General features: G+C 42.3%; 1 pseudogene; it reads right to left on the bottom strand.

Moving 5' to 3' along the window:
- Positions 1–353: 353 nt before the first annotated feature.
- Positions 354–4,271, bottom strand: LOC101412171 (ferritin heavy chain pseudogene; annotated as a pseudogene).
- Positions 4,272–7,143: the final 2,872 nt, after the last annotated feature.

Genomic DNA, 7,143 nt, shown 5'->3' with positions numbered 1-7,143 from the left:
AACACTTGGGATCAAGAACTCTTTAAAATGGTTCTATTTTCGTTTGTTTGTTTTTAAATGAAAATAGAAAAGGTAAAAAAAAAAAAAAAAAAGGCTAGGTCCAGTATATGACATTGTGCTAACAGCAGGATGATGGGTGTTTTATTTGCTTCTTTTGGTTCCAGTTGGTCTTTTCATTTTTATTTACTTTTAATACATTTTTTCTGGTACCAAATTACTTCATTTGTGGAATGGTACCAGGGAAAGACCTTGGTGGATGTAGATGCACCTTACTGAAAAGGTAAACCCAAGACGCACGCACTGCGGTGGTGCCCTTGGAAGCCACCCCGAGGCTCTGGGAAGCCGGCTAAGGCTTAGCGCGCATCATCACTGCTTCCCAGAGGGGGCTGGTCACAGACACACTCTGCGGAGCCAGACTCCAGGGCCCCCATATGTGCAAGTCGGTCACATAGTCACCCTGTTCTTTGACGGACTTCACCTGCTCATTCAGGTAAGGGGGCTCAATGAAGTCACATGGGGGGGTTCGTTTTTGTCAGTGGCCAGTTTGTGCAGTTCCAGGAGTGACTGACTCACCCTTTTTTCCAAGTATAATGCACCCTCCGCTGCATTCAGCCGGCGCTCCCAGTCCTCTCGTTCTGGTTTCTTGATATCCTGAAGGAAGACCGGCTGCCTCGTTGGTTCTGCAGCTTCATTAGTTTCTGAGCATGTTCCCTCTCCTCATGAGATTGGTGAAGAAAATACTTGGCCAAGTTCTTCAAAGCCACATCCTCGCGGTCAAAGCAGGAAGACATGAGCTCCAAGTTGATCTGGCGGTTGACGGCGGCCGCTGAGTCCTGGTTGTCGTTCTGGCACACCTGCCACGGGGACGTGAGGCTGAGGCGAGGTGGCCGTGGAAGGCAGTGGGGAGGGGCTGGCCGATGCCCGGTTCCGTTCAAGCACTGTTGAAGCAGGAAACCACGGCGACTCCCCAGACAGACATCTCTTCAATACACTTTGCATTTTAGAATATGTGACAGTTAAGTTAATGTGTCAACTCGGCCAGGTAATGGTGCCCAGTTGCCTGGCCAAACAAACACCGGGCTAATTGTAATTCAAGGGGATTTCATGGACTTTAGTCATCAGTGAGTTGATTGCATAGATGGCTGGTTACATCAGCAATCAACTGCCATCAGCAATGAGTGACATCTCATCCAATCACTTGAAGGCCTTAAAGGGGAAGTGATTTCAGCATTCAGAGAGAAAATTCCCACCTCTACTTCAAAAGGCCAGCGTCTCCTGGGAACTCATCAAGGATCATCATCAGAGTTCCTGGTTTGCAGCCTGCCTGCAGAAACGGGACTTGTGCATCCCCAGGATCTCGTGGGAGACTCATAAAATCTCATACTATTGACAGATATCTCCTGTCCATTCTGTTCCCTAGAGAACCCTGACTAATACAACCACATGAGACAATTTTATCAAATCTCATACTATTTACAGATACCTTCTGTTGGTTCTATTTTCCTAGAGAACCATGACTAATACAGAATAGTTTTTAGATTTACAGAAAAATTGTGAAGGTAACTCAGGGTTCTTGTATACCTCACACCTAACCGCACTATTATTTTTATTATTATTATTATTTTTTTTTTTAGGTACCAGGGCTGGGGATTGAACCTGGGACTCCTTTGAGTCAGTTCTCAACCACTGAGCCACATCGATTCCAATTGGTTGCTTCATTTCTTCATTTGTTTGCTTGTTGTTTGCTTTTGTTTTTAGGAGGCACCGCGGCTCAAACCCGGAACCTCCACGTGGGAAATGGGCACTCAACAACTTGACCCACATCTGCTCCCTTATTTTTTTTCAAATTTTTATTATAGTAACATTACGATACAACATTCCCATTTTAGCCACTTTCAGGTATACAATTCAGTGGTGTTAATCGTGTTCATAACGTGCTACCTTCATCATCATTCAATACCAAAATCCCCTATTATTACATCTTATATTGGTTATGGCACATTTGTCACAATTACTAAGCCAATATTAATATATTATTATTTGTAATGACATTTTTCCTACTTTTTAAAAAAATTTTAGATTTACAGAAAAAATTATTCAGAAAGTAGAGTTCCCATGTATCCCAACAAATACACCACATTTTCCCTATTATTAGCATTTTGCATTAGTGTGATACCTTTGCTGCAATTGATGAAATCAATGCTATTATAATTATGTTATTAACTATATTCCGTAGTTTATACCAGAGTTCATTTTTTGTGTTGTGTAGTCCTATGGGTTTTTTTTTTTTAAAGATCTTTATTCTGTTAACATATAAACAACCTAAAACTTCCCATTTTAGCCACTTTCAAGTATATAGTTCAGTGGAGTTAATTACATTCACAACGTTGTGCTGCCATCACCAACATCCATTACCAAAACTTTTTCATGACCCCAAACAGAAACTCTGGAGCTATTAAGCACTAACTCCCCGTTCCCCACACCCACTTCCACCCCTACCCCTAATTTTTTGTTTCCTACAATGAACCTGTGCGTATTTTTATAATTATGAAACAAATGACTCTTCTTTTTTTTAATTATCTTTTTAAAAAGTTACAGAAATCATGCAAAATGTCACATTAAAAAAATATCAGAGGTTCTCATATACCCCACTCCCACACCCCTCACTCCTCCCACATCAACAACTTCTTCAAATGTCTTTTTAAGAATGTGGAAGAAGAAGCAAACAGCAGAAGGGGAAAAAATCACAGCAATTATGCAATTGCATCATTCGGGGATTAAAAAATACTTCCACATTAAACAATAATTGCTTTTTCCCCATAGTCCTGCAAAGAAGCAGCATAGACTGTCAATCCATTGTTGAAGATGGGGAAACTGAGGCTAGAGACTGTTGATGGTTCCGAGGGAAAGAGTGAGCCAGGACCTGAGTTGAAGTCTCTCGCCCTGCCATTGGGCTCCTGCCATCGAGTTGGGGGCACTGTGTAGAGGGGACACTTGTGAAATGTCTGCCAGTTCAAAACAGCCTCCCCTTCACTGTCTAGATCCAGGAGGGGGTCCCCTCTTGGCCTTGTAGGAAGAAGCACCCCTGTGATCTGTGGCCACAGATGTTTTGGACCGTGGGGGGAACCTAAGATGTGACCAGAGTTACTTCCCTTAGGATCTGGAATTGGGTCCTGGAGAAATGGAAAGATTAATGAGAGACTGAGAAAGAAAGAGACTTGTTCATGCAAGGGGGTAACTACATTGGTCCTGTATCTTGGGGCACAGGACACAGGTCAACTGGCACATGGCAATGAAGAAGAGACACAGAGAGGGACAGAGGTGAGAGAGAGATGCACCTTTAGTCCCTCCCTCAAGCTTTGCATGTTCATGCCCTTCAGCCTTGTAATAAAAGCCATCTTTTCTAAAACTGAAAGTAGATGAGTTTGCTTTGAATTACAAGATCCCGGGTTCAATCCCCGGTATCTCCTAAAAAAAAAAAAAGATGAGTTAATATCTGTTACTTGCAGCCAAAAGAACAAAAACTAATAATTTGTCGATGCACTGATATACCTCCCCCACAAGGACTCTCAAATTTAACTTTTTGGTTCTAGAAGGAGGCCTATTTCTCTTCACTTTATGTGTTTGCCATTATTATTATTTTTTTTTAAGGAAGTACCAGGGAATGAACCCAGGACCTCATACATGGGAAGCAGGCAGTCAACCACTTGAGCTGCATTTGCTCCCTGCCATTATTTTTAATGGAATAACCAATAGCAAATATAATATTTATCAGTAAGACCCAGAAGCAATCCCTTTAAAAGAAGGAAACAAGGATGCCTGCTAGCGCCATTATTATATTCACCATTGTTCCAGAGGACCCAATGAATGCAATAAGGTAAGCAAAAGAAATGAGAGAAAAGGCAAAATTGCCATGGTTTGGAGATGATATTGTCGACTTAGTAAATCAACAAAATCAACTGAAAAACAAGATGAGTCACTGAGAGTTCAGTAAGTTAATAAGATACAATATAAATAACCAAAAAGTAATGATTTATCTGTATGCCAATAAAAAGCAATTTTAATACATAATGTAAAAAAGACCCCATTAACAATAGGAATAAGAACTGTAAAATATCTAGGAATAAAACTGTTGAGCATTGTACAATCTATATGCAAAATATTATCAAACTGTACTAACAAACAAAAAAGAACTAACTAAACGTAAAGACACAAAGTAAGTTGCATTACTGGCTCCAGTGACTCAATCCACTCACTTACCTTTGCCTCATAGTGGGTAGAGTGTATTCCCCCATCTTTTAATTCTGGGCTTAACCAGGTGACTTGCTTTGGACAATAGCACAAGGACAGAAGTGACAGAGTACTGATTCTGAGCGGAGGCCCTAAGAGTTCTCTGTTTGCCTTGTGTCTCTGCCATTGTCACGAGAGGAGCTTCCTCCAGAACTGCTGCCCCAAAGGAATACAAAGGGGGCAGAACTGAGCCCCAACATCAGAAAGGAACTAAGCCCAGCCAGGTCCCTCCTTAACTTGAAGTAGAACCACCCAGTTGAGCCCACCCCAAATCAGTCAGTCTCTAGCCAACCCACAGACTTGTGAACGATAATTAATGATTATGTCGTAAGCCACTGAGTTTTGGGGTGGTTTGTTACACAGCCAGAGCACCATATTCCTGGATGTTGAGACGCAAAATTGTAAAGATGTACATTCTCTACAAATTAATCTACAAATGAAGTATTGTTTTAGTTTCCTCATTGCTAAAGCAAATACTATTCAATGGATCAGCTTCAACAATGGGAATTTATTGTCCCACAGTTTTGAGGATAGAAGTACAAATGAAGGCATCATCGAGGTAATGATTTCTTCTCAAAAACTGGCATTCTGGGGCTAGCTACCAGCAAGCCATAGTCCTGAGCTCCTCTGTCATATGGCAATGCAGATGGCGGCCACTTGTGGCCTCTGCCCTCTCTTCTGGGTTCTGCTGAGCTTCGGCTTCTTGCTTCCTATGGCTTTCTCTCTCTCTCATGTCTGAATTCCATTCTTCTTATAAAAGACTCCAGCAGGAGGGTTAAGACTCATCCTGATTGAAGTGGGCTACACCTTTACTGGCGTAACCTCATCAAAAAGTCCTACTTACTCTTATTTTCTCCCATTTCTCTTCCCTCCCTACCTTAACAAATTACTGGCCTAACTCAAAAAAAAAAAAAAAAAAAAAAAGTCCTACTTATAATGGAATAAGTTTAAGAACATGTTTTAAGTTTAAGTACATAGCTCTGAACCACCACAAGTATTCCATTCACAATATCAACAGATTTTTTTTTCTTTGCAATTTGTAAAACAATTTCTAGAAAAAAATTAGCCATGAAAAATTTGGAAAAACATAACGGATGGGAAAGGATCTTATCCCATCAGACATTAGGAGGCAGATGAAACTTGCTTATACAACATGGTACTGGGGCAAGAACAGCCAAATGACCCCATGAGACACAACCAAGGAGGCAGAAAAGGATGATGGATGGAGAGATGGTCAGATGGACAAACATGATGCCACAGACAGAGCTAATGATATTTTACAGGTCTGGAAGGGGATGATAGATCATAAAATCAATAGAATAGGAACCACTGGTTATCAACTTGAAAAATATAAAATTAAACCCTTACATCACACTAGATACTAAAATTATTTCCAGATGGATTAAAGACCTACATGCAATAAATCAAATGTTAAAAGGACTAGAAAAAAAGTACAGAAAACTTGTGTTATACTCTTAGGTGGGGAGCAGGCTCTTTTAGGCAAGACACGATTCAAAAGCCGTCAGGAAAGAGACTCACGAATGTCACTCCATCAAAATCAAATGTTTGGTATAGCAAAAGAAAAAAGGTAATTTAACAAAGTTAAATGCCCACGTCAGCTTGAGAGAAAATATTTGTAACAAATTTAAGAGACATGGGGCTAATACCCCAGAAACACTCAAAGCTCTGACAGTAAAAAAATAAACAACAAAAAATGGTGGGGGCAGCGTGTGGCCAACAATCCAATAGAAAAATAAGGAAGGGTATGTAAGGGAACTGTCACAAGAGGTAAGAGGGAAGAAATGCCAGCAAGCAGTTAAGAAAAAAAAAGGTGCTTAACTTCTCTATCAGTCAGGGGACAAGATGTCACAGCACTGTCGGCCTGGTGAAGACTAGTGAGGGAACACACCCGGCCAGCAAGCCCACACCCCCAGATTCTGCCCCCAGGAACTCCAGCAAAGGGGCGAGGCAGAGAGGATCCCTCACAATGATGTTCACCCTAACATTTAAAACTGGAAATGACTTCCTAGCCTGTAAGGAAATGGGTCAAAGAATGAAGGTCCATCCTCACTGCAGAAAGCTAAGCAGCCCGTGGCCCGGACGAGGAGCTGGTGATGATGGGCATTTTAAGAGGGAAAGAGCATGTCTGGACTCCCGGACTTCTAACAATGGAACATCTCTTAGGATAGACATTGAGGAGCAATTCAGGGGAATTGCCATGCACTTTTGTAGGGGTGAAAATTTCACAGGGGCAGGTATGGTTTATGTAATCCTAAAAGAAAGAAAATAAACAAAGGTGGGTTTGAATGATATATATGTATATTTTCCCCTTCAACTCTCGCACCACTTTGTTTTAAAATTCACAATTCACTGTCTTCGAAGCCCGGGGCCCCTCACAAGAGAACCACAGAGCTGTGCATGTCCATCCTGGGAGCACACTAAGCTGTGAAGGAGGCTGTCGCCAATTCAAGGAAAATCGGGATATCAGCTTCATCGGCTTGCTGACCGGCTGGCATCTTGGCTCCAGGAGGACACTGGGAATGCCATTCCAAGAGGACAAAAAGCCAGACATCAGTCCCTTTTACTGAGCAACGTCTGGCTAGAGTCCCACTAATTCAGCCCTCTCTTGTCTGCCCAGCCCACCCTCGCTGCAGCCTCTTTAAAACTCTACCGAGAACCTTTGTGTGCACCCCTGGAAAGGGCCTTGGCCGGGCACAGACCGCGCTGGGCCTGCAGGGTCTCTGTTTTGAGGTGGCACCCCACTTCATCCTCACGGCACCCCCTGGAGCAGCTCCTAGCAGCTGCCTCATTTCACAGATGTGGAAACTGAGGCGAGCCCGAGGGAAGAGAAGG

The sequence above is a fragment of the Dasypus novemcinctus genome, chromosome 3, assembly GCF_030445035.2.
Source record: "Dasypus novemcinctus isolate mDasNov1 chromosome 3, mDasNov1.1.hap2, whole genome shotgun sequence".
Classification (NCBI taxonomy): domain Eukaryota; kingdom Metazoa; phylum Chordata; class Mammalia; order Cingulata; family Dasypodidae; genus Dasypus; species Dasypus novemcinctus.
This window is presented reverse-complemented; position numbering and strand designations above follow the sequence as displayed.